The sequence below is a fragment of the Pseudorasbora parva genome, chromosome 15 (genome assembly GCF_024679245.1).
Source record: "Pseudorasbora parva isolate DD20220531a chromosome 15, ASM2467924v1, whole genome shotgun sequence".
NCBI classification, from domain to species: Eukaryota; Metazoa; Chordata; class Actinopteri; order Cypriniformes; family Gobionidae; genus Pseudorasbora; species Pseudorasbora parva.
Window position 1 is genome coordinate 24677253 of NC_090186.1, and position 23540 is coordinate 24700792.

Here is a 23540-nt window from a genome sequence, read left to right on the forward strand (position 1 = left end):
TTTCTTACCCGTTACAGATGCGTCCATTGATTGCTACAACAAATGTAACGTTAAATGTGAAAATTAAATTCTGCTATTCCTCACCTGTTGCAATAGAAATGTGTAAATAGGTAATTCATCTAATTACTGTAAGCATTTAACTCCTATTTGTCACATAACAAATCCCTTCCGTTTGTGTTTTATATATAAAAAAACAGGCAGATATGACTGCAGGAACAATTTATTCAAAAAGTACAAATATTCTAAGTGTCCCGAGGCCAAACGATTGATTTGTGTGAAGTAAATCCCCAGAAGCGATCATCAGCGTCGAGTCCATCCACCGGCCGATGATCAACACATTTCAAAATTTGCCGCCCGGAAGAAACTTCACGTCAGCTTTGACAGCATTGGCTGTTGTGTGTCTCGTGACCAATTGTGTCATTAGGCTTGTTTGAGATGCGCCGTGCCTCACCTGAAAAAAAGGCGAGACTAGGCGGCTGCAGTGAGGGGAGGAGTGAATAAAGTTCAGGCAAGCCGGACAGTTCTCTCCTCTCGTAGTGGATCAGACACCTGCGAGATCAGTTGCAGATATCGCGGGATTCACACTTGTGCGCTCTGTTGCTGATAAACTGGATGTAATTTAAGTTCTGTTGCTTTTATATGAAAATAAATATTATGAACAAGACACCCAAAGTTTTTGTTATTTATTTCCATTCGAAAGACGTGTTTATCAACCATTTTTACTTTAATTACATACATGTTTTTATATATTTTTATAAATATGATAACAATCACATAACCAACAGAGAGATCGCACTGTCCGAGAGTTTGGGAATATTCACACATAATTTACACACATTAAAACATGATATCAGAGTTTTAAAATCAAACATTTAAAAAAAGAAAAATACATCACGGTTGTTTAAGCCAATAAGCATTAAGCTGTGTCGTCAGCAAGTCGTTTCCCATCATGCTTTTGGTCAGCGCAGTCGGTGGAGAGCAAGGGGGTAATCTAGCGCTCGGAAAGCGTTCCACCCCTAGGGGCTGCCATTGCTAACCAAGCCATCACCTGCTGTTAACATCCCATTGACTCGCATTCATTTTTGAGTCACTTTGACAGTGAATAACTTTACATCTGAGACGTTTAAAGACTCCATTTGTCCATTGTTTATTTCTAAAGAAACATGACAATGTATAAAAGGCTCCATTACCTTGTATCTTACACTATCGCCCCGCAGAAGCTGTTTTTGTAAAAATAGGCTAACGATTGCGTCATAACCAACGCAACCCTGTCGCACAGTTGAGAAATTACCGTATAGACCTGAGGAGACGCTCGCAGGCAATATTTTACTGTCTATGAGACAGTCGGGGGGACGTGGAGACATAAAGTCTGATAAAGTCAAGGGGGAAGAATGGGGAGAAGCCGATAGTGAGCCAAAAGCAACGGGAGAAAATATTTAAACAACGTGATTCAGCTTTCACTTTCCACATCTACTAGAAGACCTACAGCTGTCCGACAGGAGGCTCACGTCACATCTACGTCGTCAAGCTCAGTCTGAGCCTGCGCAGTTCGCTCAGCCATCAGGAAGTGAGTGCCCCTTGGTTGACTTCATTATTTCGCCGTTGACGTCAATGGGATCGCTCGGTCCATTTCTTTTACTGTCTATGGTGGAGAGCAACTGCACTCGACTGCAGAATCCGACACATCCGCCTCGCCATCGCGAGAGATTTTTGACATACGTCAGCATGACATCAGAGCAAGGCGGACCTTCCTCGGACACATTTCTAACCGGCATGCATCTCGCGCTGATCACCGGTGATCGGTTCTGCGCAGATTTTGCTCATCTCAAACAAGCCTCTTATGTCAGCTTTGATTGTAAAATGCCATTGGCTTTCGTGTGTCATGTGACTGATTGCGTCATGCTAAAGAGTCGGGTATATTATGATTGAGAAATATGAGAAACATGCGTTCATAAAGGGATCATCATTTCAATGATTAAAACATTAAGATCAACTCTGTTCTTCACATAAAGATATCGTATGACTTCAGAAAACTTTGAATGCAACATGAGCTAATACTTTTATACTGTTTTTGGTCAGTTTTTGCAATAAAAGCCTATTTATATTTATAAAATCATGTCTTCTTCTACAAATGCGTCTTGATCTGATGCATTTGTCACGGAGTGACTTAATGCGGCAGGAACCTAAAATGGCGGAACCTAATATGGTGGAAATGGTTCCGCCCGGACCGTTGTCCATGAGACACGCAACCAGTTCCGGTAACTCCGGGTAACTGAAATGGGGGATTATTGAGAACAGGTGTGCGAATGGACGTGGCGATTGGTGGTTGGGCAATTCAGAGAAAAGGAGGCATATAAATAAGGTATCCGGAGAACAGCAAAGGGGGAAGTTGATTCCGGCAAACGGGGGGATGGGGGGTGAAGTTGATTTCGGCAAACGCTGTGGATGAGACGGAGCGATCGGTGTTGGAGGGACGTATTGAGGCGGATGGTACAGACTGGGCGAAGTCAAAACAGAGTACTGGGCTGAAGGAAACACAGAGTTAAGTGTTTGAAGAATTCCCTTTGGAGTGATTGTGTTATGTATTATTACTGCCTTGAAGAGACTGACTTACACTGAGAAGTCCCCGGAAACGTATTGAAGAGAGGAAGGAGTGTGCTGAAAGGTCGTGCTCTTGACGTTCTCATATGGTCATCCTCTGCACTGACCCTTTCTACTATCCAGGACCTATTTCCTGGCCCAACGTGGTGATTCTGACCCTAATTCACCGTGAGTGTGTGGAGTACAGTGGGTGAGTCTTTTTGATGTGTGTACACCTGAAGAATTGTAGTGTTGTGCTGTGCAAATGCTGTCAGTGATCCCTCTCCAGGCTGAAGAGAAAGCCCTGCATTAGAGGAAGTGAATTGGTGACGATGGGCGATTTGTTGCATATGTATATACACCCGACTGACTCGTCAACCTCCTTCCCCCACCTGGTGGTGGTGTGGCAACTGTATGAAGTAAGAGCTTGCGGTGAATAGTGTGTGGAGTATAACAGGAAGGGAAGTTGAATTGGCTGCTGTGTAGAAGGAGCTTATGTGCTGTCTCTGTATGATCCTATGTCTGTGAAGTGCTTTCAGGACTGAGCCAAGGGCTCTGCGTCATCGTGGGACTGTTCTACGACGTGTGGGAAGTCAACGTTAACGTGTTCCTTAGAAGTCTGTCCTAGTGAGGAAGGCTGGAAGTCCGCCATGTGTCAATACGCCCTCTCCAGCCACCTGAGACTTGAAGTGCTAAAGCTGACGTCTGTCTACCTACGGAGCTGTGAGTAAAGCTAAGAGCCCAGTGTACTGTCCTGTATACTCACCTGTACGCCCAAAGCTAAGAGCCCAGTGTCCTGTCCTGTATACTCACCTGCACGTCCAAAGCTAAGAGCCAGTGTACTGTCCTGTATACTCACCTGTACGTCCGAAGCTAAGAGCCCAGTGTACCGCCTGTATACTCACCTGTACGTCCAAAGCTAAGAGCCCAGTGTACCGCCTGTATACTCACCTGTACAGCCAAAGCTAAGAGCCCAGTGTACTGTCCTGTATACTCACCTGTACGGCCAAAGCTAAGAGCCCAGTGTACCGCCTGTATACTCACCTGTACGCCCAAAGCTAAGAGCCCAGTGTACTGTCCTGTATACTCACCTGTACGCCCAAAGCTAAGAGCCCAGTGTACCACCTGTATACTCACCTGTACGTCCAAAGCTAAGAGCTAGTGTACTGTCCTGTAAACTCACCTGTACGCCCAAAGCTAAGAGCCCAGTGTACTGTCCTGTATACTTACCTGTACGCCCAAAGCTAAGAGCCCAGTGTACCACCTGTATACTCACCTGTACGTCCAAAGCTAAGAGCCCAGTGTACCGCCTGTATACTCACCTGTACGCCCAAAGCTAAGAGCCAGTGTACTGTCCTGTATACTCACCGGCACGTCCAAAGCTAAGAGCCCAGTGTACCGCCTGTATACTCACCTGTACGCCCAAAGCTAAGAGCCCAGTGTACCGCCTGTATACTCCAGGGAACTACACTGCCACCAAAATGGTCGCATATGCGACCTTTTGAAATGCCATTGCGACCCGAAATGTGTATTTTAAGAAAGCGTTTTATAACGTGCTCTGAGCATTCAACACATCAAGTTGGCTTCAACCCCGCGACCCCCGCCCCCTCCCAAAATGTAGGCGAGGCGTACGTTGATTAAAAATAATATACCTCTCTATTTAATTAAGCGGACAATTGACTCATATTGTAAGAAGGGAAGTTCAAGTGTAACAGAACCATCACTTGATGTCGATGCGACATGTCAAACGGAGCCTGTGAGTGGGAATGATGTGGCTGAGAAGGATTCGTCAGGGAAAGCACACGTGGGAAAAACGAAACGGACATATGAATTTCGACACCAGTGGCTCGAAGAATAAGTTACCAGTGGTTAAGGTACCAAGACGGAGCAATGCACTGTATGTACTGTAAATTCTGTGGGCCATCAATTGCTTGCAGGACTGTCCAAATTTGTAACTGCGTCAAAACAATTCAAACACGAATCATTAACGTTAGCCGCCACGTTTACATGCACACTTTTTTGTCATTCCAATTAAAATGATTACGATTGAAAGATCCTGTTTACATGAGACGTTATCTAAACCGAGCTGACTTTCAATCGCAATCATCATAGAGCAGTTTGTCTGCCGCTTCAGAAATGTCGACGCTTCTCTCCAGCAGCTGAATGTGTTCACGGATGCCATAGTAACTCTCAACAGCCACCAGGACTTACACGGTTTTATAAAAGCTATTTATTTGTTGTAAAGTGTAATAATCATCTCAGAAAAAATAAATTCTTCTGTCAGGAGCAGTTGAAGTAAAAAGTGCCTGGGACAAATTCTGTCAAGATGAGAGGATGTAGCCAGGCTACGTCTGTGTCATTATGCCAACATTATCTTCATACGTTCTTAAGAAATAAAAAGTTTACCCCTCAGAAAAATAAACTTTCCTCTCAACATTATAGCCTGCGTTTGAGCGCGGCGCGCAGTCAGTAGTGAAGGCGCGCGCTGTGTATCACGTCATAAGGACGCACACTGAAAAGTAATCCGGTCAGGTCGTTTAACATGGTTACATTTTTCATGAAAAGGTTTTCATGAAATCCCACCCCTCTCAAACTGATTACAATTTAATTCGGTTTGGGCATTTTTATTCAGATTGAGGTGTGTATGGAGCATTTTCATTTGGATTGGACTTTTAAACCGATTATAGTGCTCCATGTCGTTCCATATCTTGGCAGACTAAAGACCTTGTTGAGGTTAGTGGACATATGCTATTGGCCAATGATACGTTCTGATGTATGGAAGCATTGCAAAGAATGCCAGGTATGTCAAAAGTATAAACCAACTGTCTCAAAGCTAACTGGCCATATGCAATCTACGCCGATAGTGGAACCTGGGCATATGTTGGGGATTGACCTTATGGGACCGTTCCCCAGAAGTGCAAAACAGAATGAGCATCTTCTAGTAGTAGTTGATTACTGCTCAAAGTGGGTGGAATTGTTTCCGTTGCGAGTAGCCAAAGCTCCTCAAATTTCTCGTATTCTTGTTGAAGAAGTCTTTACCAGATGGGGCACTCCTAGGTATTTGGTGTCTGATCGGGGAACCCAATTTACTTCACACCTCCTCAGTTTAATCTGCAAACAATGGAATGTCATTCAGAAACTTACAACTGCTGCTCATCCGCAAACCAATTTGACTAAACGAGTTAACCGAACCCTCAAGACTATGATTTCATCATATGTGCAGGACCATCATCGTCAGTGGGACAGGTGGCTAGCCGAATTCCGGTTTGCTATCAACACGGCATGGCAAGAAAGCACAGGATTCACCCCAGCCGAAGTCATGCTTGGTCGCAAATTGAAAGGACCTCTAGAAAGGGCTGTCATGAGACCCCCTGATCCAAACAGTCCAGCCTACCCTGTCCTAGAAAAGGCACAGGAACTCATTCAAACGGTGCAAAAGAATGTCGAACGGGCCCAGAGAAAACAACGCAAGTACTATAATCTTCGAAGGCAACAAGTTCATTTTCAGACTGGAGATTTAGTATGGGTTCGTACTCATCCTCTGTCATGCGCTGATGAGGGTTTTATGGCTAAACTGCTTTCAACCTGCCAAAGTGGTGAAATGTCTTGGTCCTGTGAATTACTTGGTGTCATTCATTGGACAGCCAGAACATGCAGATTCTTTCCATGTACAAAATTTAAAACCTTATTTTGGTAATGTAGAAAAAATTATAACATGAGGGGACGGATATGTAACAGTCAATGCCTGTCACAAGATTTCTAGTACTGATGGTTATGTTCTTCCAGGCCTCTAGGGGGAGATAGGAACATTCTCTGGCTGGTGTGCATATGGGTATATAACAGGAAACTATAGAAGTAAATGTTAGGGTCTGTTTGATGCTGCCTCATGTTTGTTTGTAACCTTTCTTTCCAAATCCTGTTTGAGAAACTGTTGGTTTCCAGCTCAAACGTAAGTTTAAGGTTGATTTGTATTGTATTGCTTTAAAGTTAAAATGAAATAATTTAGTTTAATTTATTGTTATTGCATTTGATGTTTTCTCTTTGTAGAGGATTTGTTTGTGAGGCACTTTTTTGCTCCTTGACTGTGGGCAGCTACATGTTCACAAACCTACTGTTTGTGTTGGTGAAACCATCATCTGCTACCATGAAACATTGTGATTAACCACACATCCAAGTGAAGGACAACAATCAACCTCATCTTTCTGTACCTCTACTCACCGACAGATAAGACTGTTTCCTTCAATTGCTAAACTATTTAGGCTCCCAGATAGGAGAACAGGACTGAGTTGGATATTGTGACCCCCCATTCAGATGCACATATATGTACCCATGATGAAAGCATGAATTGTACCTGTATGACTTGTAAGAAAGAGGGTGAATACATAAGGGTGAAAATATTATACAACTCTTGTTTGTTCCTGAACTTATTTGTTGTTAGGTCCTTTTTCACTACAATACCATTTCATGAATTGCACAAAGGACGAATCCCCCTTTTGATTTTTTGTAGCTTGCCCAGCACAACGTAACTGGGACGGTTATAGATTGGTCTGCACTGGAAGCACTGAAGCTTCACAATGATAGTATTTTTCTTATTTTATGGATTATATTTTATTTTTCCTTAAGAGTTCAGGAGTCTGCCCATCTGTGCCCACCACAGCATGTTGAAATGCAAAAGAAATTCATTTTGCACTATATTGTGTACTGTATTTTTTTATTGCAATAAATATATCCCAACCATTGTTAAAGAAAACAAGAAGGCATGTGGTTTAAAAGATGGCAAGTAAAAAAAAAGCACATCGGTATGCAATACAGTTTCATTATTGTTCATTATTATCCAGAGTGGCTTACTATAAATAATTTGTGCGACCAAATCATGTTTTGTGCCAGTAACTGAAAAAGTTAGTAGCGCAAGTGCCACCAGTGGAAAAGGTTAGTGTAGTTCCCTGTACTCACCTGTACGCCCTAAGCTAAGAGCCCAGTGTACTGTCCTGTATACTCACCTGTACGCCCAAAGCTAAGAGCCCAGTGTACCGCCTGTATACTCACCTGTACGCCCAAAGCTAAGAGCCCAGTGTACCGCCTGTATACTCACCTGTACGTCCAAAGCTAAGAGCCCAGTGTACTGTCCTGTATACTCACCTGTACGTCCAAAGCTAAGAGCCCAGTGTACTGTCCTGTATACTCACCTGTACGCCCAAAGCTAAGAGCCCAGTGTACTGTCCTGTATACTCACCTGTACGCCCAAAGCTAAGAGCCCAGTGTACTGTCCTGTATACTCACCTGTACGTCCAAAGCTAAGAGCCCAGTGTACTGTCCTGTATACTCACCTGTACGTCCAAAGCTAAGAGCCCAGTGTACCGCCTGTATACTCACCTGTACACCCAAAGCTAAGAGCCCAGTGTACCGCCTGTATACTCACCTGTACGCCCAAAGCTAAGAGCCCAGTGTACTGTCCTGTATACTCACCTGTACGTCCAAAGCTAAGAGCCCAGTGTACCGCCTGTATACTCACCTGTACACCCAAAGCTAAGAGCCCAGTGTACCGCCTGTATACTCACCTGTATGCCCAAAGCTAAGAGCCCAGTGTACTGTCCTGTATACTCACCTGTACGTCCAAAGCTAAGAGCCCAGTGTACCGCCTGTATACTCACCTGTAAGCCTAGGTTCATACGAGGAAGAGAGAGAGCTGGGAAGATCCGTTGAGAGTCAGAAGCGACTCAGATCCAAAGGCCCCAGTCCTAGAGGGCTGGTTCCCCCTTTTTTTAATATCCCTTTCTCCCCCCCCCCCCCCCCCTTTCTCATAGCCTATTTTAAATAAATAAATATTGTTTTAACTTACGTCTTGCCCCGTCTGTTTTTGGTCATTGGGGTGTTTTTGGGACCTCCTCGGGGTGGAAACTTAGGGAGGCGCGAGACCCGCGCTAGTGGTGGTCCGCTCCGACCTGTGACACATTGGGATATGCATCAATACATTATATAAGCTACTCATCATTTACTAATGGTTTGATCATCATTTGTTCATGATTAACAATATTTGAGATAATGGTATTTTGACATTTCAGTGATTAAAGGGGGGGGGTGAAACACTCAGTTTCAGTCAGTGTCATGTCAATCTTGAGTACCTATAGAGTAGCATTGCATCCTGCATATCTCCGAAAAGTCTTTATTTTTTTTTTATAATATAAGATAGATGCGCTGTTCCGAGTCTTTCCGAAAAATGCCGAGCGGGTGGGGGTGTATCAAGTGGGCGGAGCTAAATAATGATGAGTGCGCGCCGCTGTTATTGTGTTGAGTGCGTCGTAAAGCTGTGTCATCCCTAACAGCGGGAAAACTTTATTCAAAATAAAAAAATGACTTTTAATCAGATACAGCCATACATCTATGATCCGGAATCAGACCCAGAGGCTGAAGTTGAACAGGAGCAGCAGCAAAAACGACTAGAGCAGGACGTCTCTATGTGGTACAAGTTATACACTAACTATATAATATGCTTAGCGGCTTGTGTTATTTACATATTTATACTTGAATTATATCGTCATATTTTTTGTCTTTGAAGCAGTGGCGCCACCAGGGGGTGGCCAGGGGTGGCCACGGCCACCCCTGACCAAACCCTGGCCACCCCACTGGCCATGGCGTAGGTTTAGGGGGGGACTCTAGGTACTAGTCCCAATCAATATTTAGAATAAGCAAAATGACGCGTCCCGTATCAAACCAATACGGGACGTGATACACAAGATTGCGTTTTAGCGGCGCTTTGCTTCCATAGCGACGGAGTCTCGAGAACATGCGCTGGAAACTTGCGCGTTTTTTTAAAAACATGTCGAGCTCGTGTCCACAGTTTGAACGCAAGAGGATTTCCAGATATAGGGCTGAATGGAAAAAAAAGGTATCATGAGTGGGTCTGTCCAGTAACTTAAGATAAACCCAAGACAAACTGCAGCCTTTGCAGAGAAGCATTTCAGTGTCTCAGACTGTCTGACTTAAAGCATGCGATGACAGACACATCCGTGAACTAAAGGTAAAGTTAGGCCTATTGTTTTTTTTTTTTATGGATAATATAATATAATATTCCATACATTATCAGAGCTTGGCAGACTTATTTTTCTAGACATTAGAACGGTTAATTAATAGATTATAGTCTATTAATGTTATCAATTTATCATTTAGCAGTTTGATATGTAAAAAATATTTAGATTAAAATGGGACAAATAATTACATAATAATATAGTCATAATAGTAAATTAATAAAGAGGATTAAACTTTTTTGAATTTCAGAATTGTCAGTAAAGTGGTTACTGGTTCAGAATGACTGCTTAAAGAGACAGTGCACCCCAAAATGAAAAATCTGTCATAATTTCCTCACCTCCAAGTTGTTCCAAACCTGTATGCATTTCTTTATGTAGAATACATATGAAGACACATTCCTACCATGGAAGTCAATGTTGCCCCCAAAGCAAACATTTGGCCACAAACGTTCCTCAAAATATAGCCTATTCTTTTATGTTCAACAGAATGAAGAAACTCATACAGGTTTGGAACATCATGAGGGAGAGTAAATGATGACAGAAATTTCTTTTTTGGGTGAACTAACCCTTTAAAGTACACCAATACAGGCTACTAAAGAGTTCTTCAGAAATACATAAAATAATCAAAAGTAAAATAATTTAAAATGTGTTCTGTTGCAAGTTTACATACATGATTCCATGTTTATTGTTGAGATGCTGTCATTGTTTCATTGTCACTCTTATCGCTCTTTAATTGCCAAGTTCATAAATTATTTTCAAAAACAGATTCAAAACTGATTTTGAAAAAAAAAAACATACACACAAAATAACTTATTTTCAATATAAAAAGTGATTGTGGACTGGATATTTTTTGACCTTTTATCACAGTCTTGTACGTCAAAGATTAGTACCAGCACTGGCTCTGATGCATTGTTAGTTTGTGTGCAGCATCAGATTTACATTTTTTAATCCCTCATTTATATGCAGTTATTATACTCTATACAAATCCCAGAAACTAAGCTTCTTTTTTTTCAGCACAGGCCTATCTAAAGGGTTAATGGTGCCACCTGGTTATCAACTGTAAAAATTACACATTTTACCTCTTCCCAACTGGGAAAACCACCAACAATCAAGAATGCATGATTATATGGTGTCATGGCTTTCCAATCAAAAAATGTGGCTATAATGGAAGTCAATGGGGCAAAAACAGCCACGAACAGTAAATAAGGGAGAAACAAAAACTGATCCTGTACAAAAACTAACAATGCATCAAAGCTATAGTTGTTACTAATCTTTGACATGCCCAAGACTTTTATATATATATATATTTTATATTTAAAATAAGTCATTTTGTGTGTATGTTTTTTTTTCCCAAATCTGTTTTGAAAATCATTTATGAACTTGGAAAATAAAGAGTATTATTATTTTGGTACTGGATAATTTGAACTGAAGAGCCTCATAAATTAATAGAATTATTAATAAACTTTGCACGCTCAGACAGCAACAGGTCAGCTCATGCCCGTCAGTCAACAATTTCAAAAGAAGTTAACGTTAAAAGATGAAGACTACTGGTGGTAAGTAAATAAGTCAAAAAATATTTTTTAGTAAAAGGCGACGGGGAATTATGTGTCGTGACGTGCTACAGGCCGGTAGAATAAAATTCTGAAATTATGGTTTCTAGTTTTGGTGTGCCACCCCAAGATTTTAAGTGGCCCCATCTGGCCACCCCTATGAAAAATTTCTGGAGGCACCACTGCTTTGAAGGTGTACATGTGGGAAGTGCACTTCTTGCTAGACTACAATCAAACAGTTATTCCATGATTTTAACTTTAACGTCACGTTTTTAGAACACCATGTCAAGCGCGAGTGTTACAACGTGTGTGTGTGTGTTTACGCGTGGTTTGTGTATAGACAATTGTAGTAAGCGGACTGGTTTTGCACGGCAGGCTAGTGTTTACATAGAAAGACATGGAATAGTAGCGCATTTGAATGAAGAAGCGCGCTTATTTAGTTCAACATATTTCCCCAATCTTTGTGTATTGTTGTTTGGAGTGCTTTTACAATACACAAACATAAACTTACACATATAGTGGCCAGCTAAACAAATGTACACGCACTACACATTGCATGCTCCATTGATCAATTAACTATACGTGATCATGTTTGGGCTACTTGATGAGCATAGGCAAAAACACAGACATTTGAAGCAGTCTTACTCACCGCCTGCGGTTCTAACGTTGGGACCTTTATCGTTGGGACTGCTCCATCCTTCAGCATTAGGCGATCGGAAAATCCGGCATCAAACTGGGCCTTGATTATGAAACAGTCGGCACCGAAATGCAGTGAACAGACATAAACCTTTGCGCAACTCAGTTGCTGATCCGGAAAAGCAACTGTTGCCTTAACGCGGGGTTTTTTGGCAATCTGTACAGGACTGTCTTGGTCTGGCAACCAAAAACGCACTTTTTTGGTGACATTGTTAATTTCTTGAAGTCACATCACCTGTGCAGCGCAGCCTACGAGCCAGCGCTTTGATGGGCGTAGCCTGTTGCTTTCGCACTCTCGCTCTCTCTCTCACGCTCTTCCGGTAGAATTGTCCGTACGGCCCATACAAGGAAATTCCGACCTATTAACATCAAGTGGACCCATGATCGAAAAAAACTTGCCGAAACTTATGACTAACCGGAAGTAGTATTTTTGACAAAGAAATACTCCCATCAAACGTCCACCTTAACTTTTGAAACTTTGTCCATGTTTAGTATGGGATTCCAAGTCTTTAACAGTGTAAAAAGATCAGTATGCATGAAACAGCATTTCACCCCCCTTTTAATAATATATTAACTAGCAACTTAACCATTTACTAAGGATCTATTTATTTGAAGATAGGCCTAACTTATGACAGATTTGTAAATCGTTAGCATATTAATAATTTATGAATATATAATCATGTTTTGTAAATTATTAGTTTATCATTATCTATTAACTTGTAAATAATTTATAACTGAATCTACAAAATATACAAAAAAGTAACATTTATGAAATGCATTGTCATGTTTTGTAAATCATTAGTTCATCATTAACTAATCAATTGTAAATTACTTAAAACTGAATCTACTAAATATAAGTAAAATAATTAACAAATCACTCATTAATCATTTATGAACGCGTAGTTTCATAAATCATTAGTTAATCATTTACTTATCACTTGTAAATGACTTCCAACTGAACGTTATTATAAAGTGTTACCAATTTTTTTTATTTTATTTTCACGGAATTTACAAAACATTCATAAAATGTTAGCATATCACTTGATAATCATTTATGAATGTTTTTTAAATGATTAGTTCATCATTAACTAACCACTTATAAATGACTTCCAACTGAACGTTATTATAAAGTGTTACCAATTTTTTTTATTTTATTTACAACTACACCCACCCCATCCCTAAACCTACCCAGTGATTTATAGCGCATACACACTTTATGAGCACATGTGTTCCCTGGGATCGAACTCACGATCATCATCGCTTTATCAACTGAGCTATGCAAAACCTGAAATATTAAGGAGATAAAAGGGAAAAATGCTTTGAAATGAAAGTGTCCTGCTGTCAATAGGAGCACAACTTTAGAATACGATCCTGTGCGTTGTATTTAATTAATTAAAATATTGTCGAAAGGGGCTCAACTTTAGTAAAAGCTCTTATTGGTAGTATTTCAAGGAAGTGACAAACGACCTATATATAGGCGTATTGGTTGGAGGACATGTTGCATTTTGCCCTACGATAGTCTCAACCTCTTTATTAGCCATTTCGTCAGCGGCAGTATCTTGAACACTATTTTGGGGGATTGTTTGTGAATCTGCCATAACGATATCACGATCTTGTTTAGGACATGTCTGTCTGAGATGTCCATGTTCGCCACACAAAAAGCACAACTGATAAAGATTGTTTAATTTAATCTTTACCCTCCACTGCTATTTTTAGCACCAGATTCAAGAGTTCATTTCTTTGACACGTTTAATGTTTGGATTTGAGACCCAAAGGAATCATCTTAATTAGAGCGGTTAATTTTCCATACCGTTCAAGAATTTATTTTAGAGTTTGTTCCTTTATGAATGGAGATACATCTGAAAGTACAACTTTCTTAGAAGGATTTGACAAAGGCAAAACGTTGTCATTCACAACAAGTCCTTTCTCTAACAATTCATTGACCATTGAAACTTCTTTGAGAAATATAACCAGCGTTCTGTTCATACTCGAGGCAGATTTAAAGGCCCACTGAAGTGCTTTGGAACGAGCCACATTATTCAATGTGTTGACGTGATTTCCCCTGAAACGGCTCCAGCTGTTAGCAGCTCCTCCCCTTTTTTGAAACAGCACAGCAAAATCTCCAGTGTCAAAATCTTGGTGTTAAGGACTCTTAGAGTAAAGAGTTAATTTTCTGGTGTTGAATTAACACTGCTAGTGTAAACCGCACTCTCTGGCTGGTGAAATTATTTAGAGTTAAATATCAATAACACTGACAGAGAGTATAGTCACATCCTGGACATTTCGGCAGCGGAACAAGCTCGAACTTTTTCTCACAGACGCCATTTTCTTTGCCTCGCGATGCGTAACATCAAGGAGGGGAAACGCTGATATTGCGTGTTTCATCCTATGGTTCCATCTCATTTACGTATCCATTTTATAGCATTATATTGTTTTATAACTAGTTATGTGCTGTGCACGGTTAAACAGCTCTCATAGAGGCATTTTCGTTGACGTGATTCGGACGGAGCAGACCAGGCGGGTGCTTTTTCACAGGGAAACGCCGTAAGTAAGTGTTTTAGCTCATTTACAATATGTATTTTATAAAATGTTTATTTAACGCGATATTTAAATGCTCTGCACGCTTAAACGAAACAACCTTTCTCACATGTGGCATTTTCTTTGACTCGTGAGTGGTGACATGGAACTGACGACGAGGAGGCGGGTGCACGCCGCTTGCACGTTATAAGGGAAACGACGAAAGTAAGTGTTTAGCCTAATTTGCAACGTGTTTTTTTAATGACGTTGTTAAACGATATCTAACGCTTTTAAAACGCGCCTAAACCTTTCTTACAGACTAGGCTTGTGACGCAGTTGAGACACGGAGTGTACTTTTAACAGAGAAAACACCTAAAGTAAGTGTTCTACACATATAATAATCTGTATAATTGCTGTATAATTATGTATTTATGTCTTGGAAAAATCTCTGGCCTCACTGGTAAAGCAGCATCAAACGGGGGTTTCTAACATGCTTTCATCAGCTGCATCAACATTGATTTTTGACCACCCCCCTGGACTGAAACCAAGGCTGACAGATGACCATGCTTTCTGTTCTGCAGCAAAAAGGTATGTTTAAGGTATAGAAAACTGTAGTGCTTTTCTTGGCAGATTATTGGTAAATATCTTTAAGCACAGATATTGATCAATAATATTTATTTACAATAAAGGACAACTAAGGCAAAAAGTGCATGCATCCCTCCATGGATGCTGGATCTTATACACTAGAGATCAACAGTGTGAGAAAGAAAAAAGATCAATGTCTATGGTGGTGCACTTTTATGATGATAGATGCACTTTTATAATGGATGCCTGCACTTATGATGATAGATGCACTTTTATGATGGATAGATGCACTTTTATGATGATGGATGCACTTTTATAATGATAGATGCACTTTTATGATGATAGATGCACTTTTATGATGGATAGATGCACTTTTATGATGATGGATGCACTTTTATGATGGATAGATGCACTTTTATGATGATAGATGCACTTTTATGATGGATAGAGGCACTAGAGTCTGTGTTTAAAACTAATGAAACGTGTATATTTTAAGACTGTTTAAAGTATTTCTTCATCCTCAAACTATATTTTGCTCGTTGCCAGCACACCTACCATATGACTGAAAAACAGAAGAACAACTCCACAAACTGCAGACCAATACCCTTGAAAGTGTCACTATTATTGGAGGACCAATACTTTTAGAATGGGTAAGTCATTCTTTCAGACTAAATATTTATGCAAAATGTAGGCTAATTATCACTAACTTTTGGTTAACGTTTGGATATGCCTTCATGTTTAAATGTATTGTTTTTGCTGTTTGTGTTTTTAGGAGAATTTCTATGATGCAGCAAGTAAAGGGTACCTGGCTTGGTGTTTGAAGGCTGTACAGACTAGAACCTGTCTGGAGATGATACGATTTAACATATAACATGAGAGAATCATGGCCACAAACATCACATTTGTTGGTATTTGGCTAATAGAATTGAGTCAAACTAATTGTTTTCATGATTTGACAGGTATATATTTTCTGTTTGATTTTAGACTCAACAGATTGGGAAATCACCTGCCCCCAATATCACAAAGTCAGGAAGAAGGGAACAAAAATCATTCCAGCAGATGACTAGTAAGTGAGATTTCTTAAGGGTTAGTTCACCCAAAAATGAAAATTCTGTCATCATTTACTCACCCTTATGTCGTTGGACACCCTTAAGACCTCCATTAATCTCCAGACACAGATGAAGATATTAGTGTTGAAATCCGATGGCTCAAAAAGGCCTTCATTGACACCTATATCATTTCCTCTCTCAAGACCCATAAAGGCACTAAAGATGTCGTTACAGAGCCCATCTCACTACAGTGGCTCTACAATAATTTTCTGAGGTGACGAGAATAGTTTTTGTGTGTAAAAAAAACTAAATAACGGCATGGCAGATTTCTAAACACCGCTTCATTAAGCCCCGGCGCATTTTGAATCATAGACAGTCCATGCAACTACCACTTTCAAGCCACAGAAATATATAGTAATATATACTTAAGGTACATAATTAAAGTACTCCATGCAACTCCAGTGGTTTAACATACATTTTCATTAAACTATGCAAATGCCGTGTTTGCAAAAAAAAAAAATATATATATATATATTTTATAAATGGAGTTGAGATTTTTTGAGCAAATAAAGCACTTGTTTCATAAAAATGAGGTTAAACCCATGGAGTCACATAGATCACTTATGATTTCCTTTGTACCTTTCTAGGCTTTGGAAGTGGAGGCTGAATAGGCCGTAAATGAAAGGACAGAAATTCCTTAGATATTATTAAAAATATGGAAAAAAAGATGAAAAAAAGTCTTACGGGTTAAGAACAACATGAGGGTGAGTAATTTAATAACAGAAGTAACTTGGATGAAGTAAGCCTTTAATGTACTTGGAAATCAGTCAATTCTAACCAAAATAGTTTATTGGTTGAGTCACCAAAGTCCAAGATGATTGAACTTTTTGCACCATAAACTTACTGTATTTATAAAATACAACTAGTATTAATTGTAATTGGTCTGGTATTGTGTTGTTTAGGGAACCAGGATTCCAGAGAGTTGGATCTACACAGCTTTTCCTGCTCTGCATATGAAACCACAACTGAACTGCAATATTAGCAACTAGACACAACTGATCCACAGATATCCTGCGACTGTTTTTTCATCTGCTGAATGTTGTGTTGACTCAAGTACTGCTGTTCTGTTGCAAAGTTGAAGGTACTGAACCAACTTCACTGACACAGGACATATATTCACTGACATGCAGGACTTGAAGTATTACACACTTATAAGCAGCTTTAATAGCTTATGAAAGAAATGCATATATTATGCCTTCATCATTTATTTTAAAAGTTAACCTTCTGTGATGTAAATGGACTAGCTCGTAAATAAAGACCTAGTTTAAAACAACTTTTTGCATTCTTTATTTTTTACTTTACAATGAACAGCGTGTATGTCTGTGTGTGTGTGTGTGTGTGTGTGTGTGTATATATATATATATATATATATATATATATATATATATATATATATATATATATATATATATACAGTCTTGTTCAAAATAATAGCAGTTTTTAGTATATTTTTTGTTGCTACGTGGCAAACAAGTTACCAGTAGGTTCAGTAGATTGTCAGAAAACAAACAAGACCCAGCATTCATGATATGCACGCTCTTAAGGCTGTGCAATTGGGCAATTAGTTGAAAGGGGTGTGTTCAAAAAAATAGCAGTGTCTACCTTTGACTGTACAAACTCAAAACTATTTTGTACAAACATTTTTTTTTTCTGGGATTTAGCAATCCTGTGAATCACTAAACTAATATTTAGTTCCCATATATACACTTTTAAAGTGTTGAAATTAACTCTATTGGTGTTGATTTCCGGATTTCAAATTTACTGTGAGCCAATGGTGTTTTTTTAATAAACAGTTTGACTAGAGCCTTTCTGTTTGGTAAAGCCAGTTTCCTCTAATCGTTTATCATCATAATCTCCATATCGCCTTGAAATTCTGCATTGATTCTGTGCAGAATTCAAATGGGTCCGATAAGTTTGTTGTCTGCGCCGACTTGCGCATATGATCCGCTCTGCATCTGTAGTCTAAATTTAGACCAAAGCCATTGGTGTGTGGGTGTGTTCGTGCTGCCGCGGTGTGTGAAACTAATGTAAAACCAGACTTAATTCACCTCAATTGAAAGCATATTTACACTCAATCGTTTCCCATCACAAATATAGTGTACTATGTGCCTTTCACCATGTAGAAATTAGTAAATGTGTGAAAAAATTACCGATTTCAGCTGCAGCTTCAGCAGTGTAGGAGGTGGGCTTTAGATTCTAGAGAGCATTTTGATTGGACAGAAGATTTGATGAGAGAGTGAAGTCTGCGATGACGTCATCAAAATCTGTGATTCTGTGATTCTCAACGAAAGTGAGAGACTGTAAATTTTGAATGCTTATATCTCCTAAATGCAAATTTTGTCATTGTTTTGGAACACACCAGCTTATTCATAACTTTAAGGCTAACACAGTCATATTAAAAGCTAAACAAATTCATATCAATTCATATCAATTATATTTGATTTCAGTGGGCCTTTAATATTTAAACCACTGAACTGTTTGTGATCACGATCAAAATGTCCTCAATTGAAATGGAGTCATCCGACATGCACTTGCAACTGTGTTTGAGAGTTAAACGTGAAAAATCACTATGTGACCGTAGTCAGCGCTCCAAAATTAAACTAACAATTTTATTTTAGATACAAATTATAAGGCCCCACTTTATATTAGGTGGCCTTAAGTACTACGTAGTTACATCAAAAAATAAGTACAATGTACTTACTGTGTTTAGATTGTATTGCAAAACACTTTTGCTGATATTGAGGTGGGATACGGGTAAAGTTATGGACAGGTGTGGTGGTGTGGGTCAGTTTAAGAGTAGGGTTAGGTGTAAGGGAAGTGACAACTGTGTAATTACAAATGTAAGTACAGAAATTAATTACATAATTAACGTAATTACGTGCAGGTATTTTTTTAAATGTAAGTACAATGTAAAAACATGTATGCACACAATAAGTGCATTGTATCAAATGATTAATTACAATGGTACATAGTAGTTAAGGCCACCTAATATAAAGTGGGTCCAATTATAATATTAAGAAAAATATATACGCCAAAAAAAAACGTGCTCTAGTCCAAATACTCTCGCCGCTACCCACAATCCAAAGAGAGAGAGAGAGAGATTTTTTATTTTTCAAAACTTTATTTACAGAATAAATTTTTTTTTTATAAAACCATGAAAATTCAAATATAAATCACTTCATGTTTATAGAAAGTGTAATTTCATTTTCAAATACAGAACACAATGCCCCTCTATGACACCATATGTTTTCAAACACTTATAAACAATTTGTAGCTTTATAAAAATAAAAATCAATTAGAAGTCTAATTCTTTTTATTAATGGTGGCTTGTATACAGTGCCTTCCAACTCTGGTTTAACATCTTTATCAAATCCAAAAATGGTGCACCAAGGTGAATCAACCCTTTCATGTAAATTTTTTTTGTTAAAAACTTTTACACAAGCATTGTGCATCTTTTCCCCTCCAACTTCATAAAAATCCATGTCTGACACATTTTCCAAAAAAAACCCCAGAGTATTCCTCCATATTAGGGGACAACATACACTTTGGAAATGTATCTTTATCATTAGGAAAAAGTTTCTCAGCAAAAAAATTCCCAAGGATATTCATTTCCTTTACTGTAAATACAGATTGCAAATTCTAAAGAAATGTTTCAACAAGCCAAACTGATTTAATACCTAAAGAGGCAACTACATTTTCCACATTTTTAAAATTGGGACCAGTCACATTAATTAAACGCCCCAAGGTTACAATCTTAGATTTTATAAAAACACAATTTAACAGCCCACATGTATCCAAAATATCCAGATGTGCACCATAAATAATGGGTTCTTCTAATAACAAAAAAAGAGAATCTGTACTCTCACTTTAGAGAGAGAGAGCCAAAGAGAAGGCCCCCAAGAAAAAAGAGAGCCAGATAATCAAGAGAGCCAGAGAATAAAAGCAATAGTTACAATCTTTTTATCCTTGACCATGTGACTGAAACCCTAATGTGAGACATTCAAACTGATCAATCAGACCAAACTTCCCCACAGGTGTGACACACATTTGGTCTACAAGCCTTCGGAATTTTTGTCTTTAGAAATTCCAAATGGCCCTTCTGATAAGAAAGAGGTGGGTTTAAAACAGTAAGCAAATGTATTTGATCAATTTCAAATATCTTTAATTATTTTAAATTCTACACTAACATTGGAGAGACTGTCTTTAAGTGAATGTGTGTTGTATTTTGTTAAACAGACCAGTATTGGAGTGGATTATGGGCATCCTAAGAGATAGGAGGACTTATTGTTCTGGACAAGCTGGCACCTGCTCCAGACCTGAAAGGCCACTATGTGCCTAATTCCAGGGGAAAAATGTCAACATGTGGTCTATGGACACGTGCATATGATGACAACTGACAGTGTGTGGAAAATTACCATGACTGTCTACAACTGAGACTGTCTATTTTCTCTTAGCCAATCAGAATTATTAAACATGCATTAATGGCGTGGATAGACCTTGAAAATAGTATAACTGTTGGAACAATTGTATGTATAATAGGACTGGTAGAGAGGGAGGATGGCCTGCAAACTCCTATAGGGACTTGAAGCTGGCTTCTGCTGAAAAAACTCTTCTTCAGTAAATATTTATTTAATTAATTGTACTCCTGGCTCTTGGTCTTCATTCTTCACAACTGGTCCTAATCTGTTATCCCCTAACAATGTACTTGGCGTGTGTGTGTGTCTGTGCGCGTGCGTGTGCGTGTGCGTAGTTCAAGGTTATGTTTTTCTGATAAAGATATTTTGCACTGTGGGCAAATCATTCCAGTAGCTTTTTTTTCCAAGTTGGACATTTTCAAAGCAATTACTCGTGTGTACCGACGAGTGAGTCAAAACTTATTATATGCAAAACTGTTATCCAATCATAGCAGTGGGCGTTTACTTCCAAGTCTTTAATGCAGCACAGCCATAAAATCTGAGATTTCCAGGAGCTAAGCTCAAAACCATGGTAGAAAATAGATATAACGTTTTCATTACGATGTTTTTGAATGTACAAACCACACAAATGTCATAAGTTGACCGCAAACAGCAGTATTAAAAAAAACTTTAAAAGCCAGTTTATGACCCCTTTAAAGTTGAAAACAAGGATGCAATTTCAGACTGTTGCGAGATTCAATGCTCTGTGAATAAATTGAGTTTGGCATCAATGACAAAAGTGAGGGAGAGCCTCTTAGGGGAGACAGCCTTGAAGCAAAACTTTGTTTTGATGACAACCCAAAGATGAGCGAAAGCAATAGTTCAGCTGTAGCTTCAGTAAGAGAGAAGATGCAGAAATATAGAATGAGTAAACTGAACCAGCAAAAGGAGAAATTAACTGTAAGAGATGTGCCAAAAGACACCTGCCAAAGCATTGTCCAGCCTATGGAAAAGTCTGTGCCAAATGTAAAGTGCAGAATCCTTTTGCCAAGCAAAATTTTTCAAAGGGCAGACAGTCAAAGGGAGCATGTCGTGCAGTGAAAGAAACAGTCCCCCATTTTTCCTTGGAATGGTGCAGCAGGCTGATATCAGTCAAGAAAGAACAGAACAAACGGAAATGAATAGTCTTGCATGGGACAAGTGGATGGCAATGCTGGAAATAAATGGAATAACATTGTCACTCAAGCTAGACACAGGAGCAAAAGTTAGTCTGATTTTAGAGCATGATGCCAGAGCAATGAAAATCAAGCCACATATAGTCAGGAAACAGTGCAACTCCAAGCCTATAATGGACAGAACATTCCAAAACAGTAACATGCAGACTCAAGGTAAAAATAAACAAATCACCTCATGCCTGTGGTGGTCATGAGACAAGGCATGTGAGGACCCAAATCTAGTAAGAAGAATATACATCATAAATAATGAATTAAGTAATTTATTCAGCTCCTGAAGAATTCCACAGGGCTATGCAGCATATCATTGAAGGTACTGCTGAGGGTGTGCATCTGATGTGGACGATTTTGTATTGTGGAGATCCACGTGCTTCACAATGTTAAGTTTTATTAACTAATTTCGGGAGAAGCACATTCAGATAATTAAACAATGGAGCATGTCAGATAATTAAACCTAATTAAACACAAGTGGAGCATGGTAAGCTAATGAATCTAATCAACGATAAGAGGTGTACATATACAACAGATTTACCTTCTCTCGTTGACCATTTTTATATTAGCATGGATGACTTTTCAGGCAGGTCGCCCCGCCTGCGCACACACGCTGTTAGGCTAACTCCAAATGCCGTTCAAGAAACAAATATTTTCCTTACAAAATTTTGAGCTATTTATAAACTCAATTCATACCGCTTCATCAGCATTCATGGTAAAAGATTTCTGCTTTTCCCTACGAAACACAATTAGCATTTTGTCTTCTAACAATTCTAATCGACGAACAACTTCAATAATCAATGTTAATGCGTGTTAATAACGTTGCGTTTTTGGAACCATGACAACCGAGCCAACTGCGAAAGCAGCACTGTCATCAAAGAATGCACACTGCAGAGACTTGCAACATTAAACTACAACAGTTTCTGTCTTAAGAAACAGAAAATGATCTTAAATAATAAATGTATTACCGGCACACCTCAAGCTTGCGATCTCTGTGTACTATACTCCACGAGAATACGTTCATCATGGACGCGCACGCGGTGACCGTGGTGATGAACAAATAATTATACTTCTGGGAAAGTGAATGTACATATACTTTGAGGCTAAATCACTCAAATAATGACAATGCTACAGCGCACATCATGAAAAAGATAAGCCACTAGTTGCAACCAGCTCTCCTTTGATTCAATACGTCTCAACTTGACGCCCATATGAGCTTGGTCACACAGGGACACAGTGAGGACAACCTTTTTACAAGCATTTGCGACTTAGGGCATTTCCACATCTTAAAGTCCGCACCAGGGTCTGAACTGAAGCTCATGTTTTGATTCATTTTCATACGTTGGGTTAGTTTTGTTTGCTTTCACATTGCAAATGTGCACTAAAGAATTTACATGACATGCTGCATCCTGTTGTAGTGATGTGTCGTTCACGAGCGATTCGTTCATTTTGAATGAATCTTTCATTTTAATCTTTAGAGAACACGGGTTTTCTCAGAGAGCGATTCGTTCATTTTGTTTACCGCGCACACACAACATCCCATATGTTCTGTACATGGAAGTACTAAATGTGTTGAAAAATGTAACATGTAACATTTTAATTAGATTCTGCTTAAATTAACGGAATTACTTTAGAAAAGATTCGTCCATTTTGCTGAACGAGATTCAAAGATCCAAATCAGTAAAATGATCCGAACTTCCCACTACTATTGTTGTGTGCTGCTTCTTGACATTGATTGGCTTGTAAACGAACGTGCGTCTGACGTCAGCGCATCGTCAATCGGGCGAGTAGCTTTGACCAGGGCTGTGCCAAAAACTTAGCTAGCTGACTCGTTGCCTCGCTGCCTTATGAGACAATGGCT

At 39.2% G+C, this 23540-nt stretch overlaps 3 long non-coding RNA genes across 3 annotated transcripts in view; all 3 read left to right on the forward strand.

Annotated features, from left to right (window-relative positions):
* Positions 1-20613, forward strand: part of LOC137041906 (uncharacterized) — a 41683-nt gene extending 21070 nt beyond the window's left edge. The window contains exons 2-3 of the long non-coding RNA XR_010898179.1: positions 20097-20175; positions 20299-20613. This is a non-coding gene — a long non-coding RNA (uncharacterized lncRNA). The remainder of the gene's footprint in view (positions 1-20096; positions 20176-20298) is intronic.
* Positions 14051-14736, forward strand: LOC137041923 (uncharacterized). Its single transcript, XR_010898182.1, has 3 exons — positions 14051-14399; positions 14525-14593; positions 14687-14736. It is a non-coding gene; the product is annotated as an uncharacterized lncRNA (long non-coding RNA).
* LOC137041110 (uncharacterized) lies at positions 14864-15807 on the forward strand. The gene is made up of 3 exons (XR_010898048.1): positions 14864-14956; positions 15500-15603; positions 15726-15807. It is a non-coding gene; the product is annotated as an uncharacterized lncRNA (long non-coding RNA).
* Positions 20614-23540: the final 2927 nt, after the last annotated feature.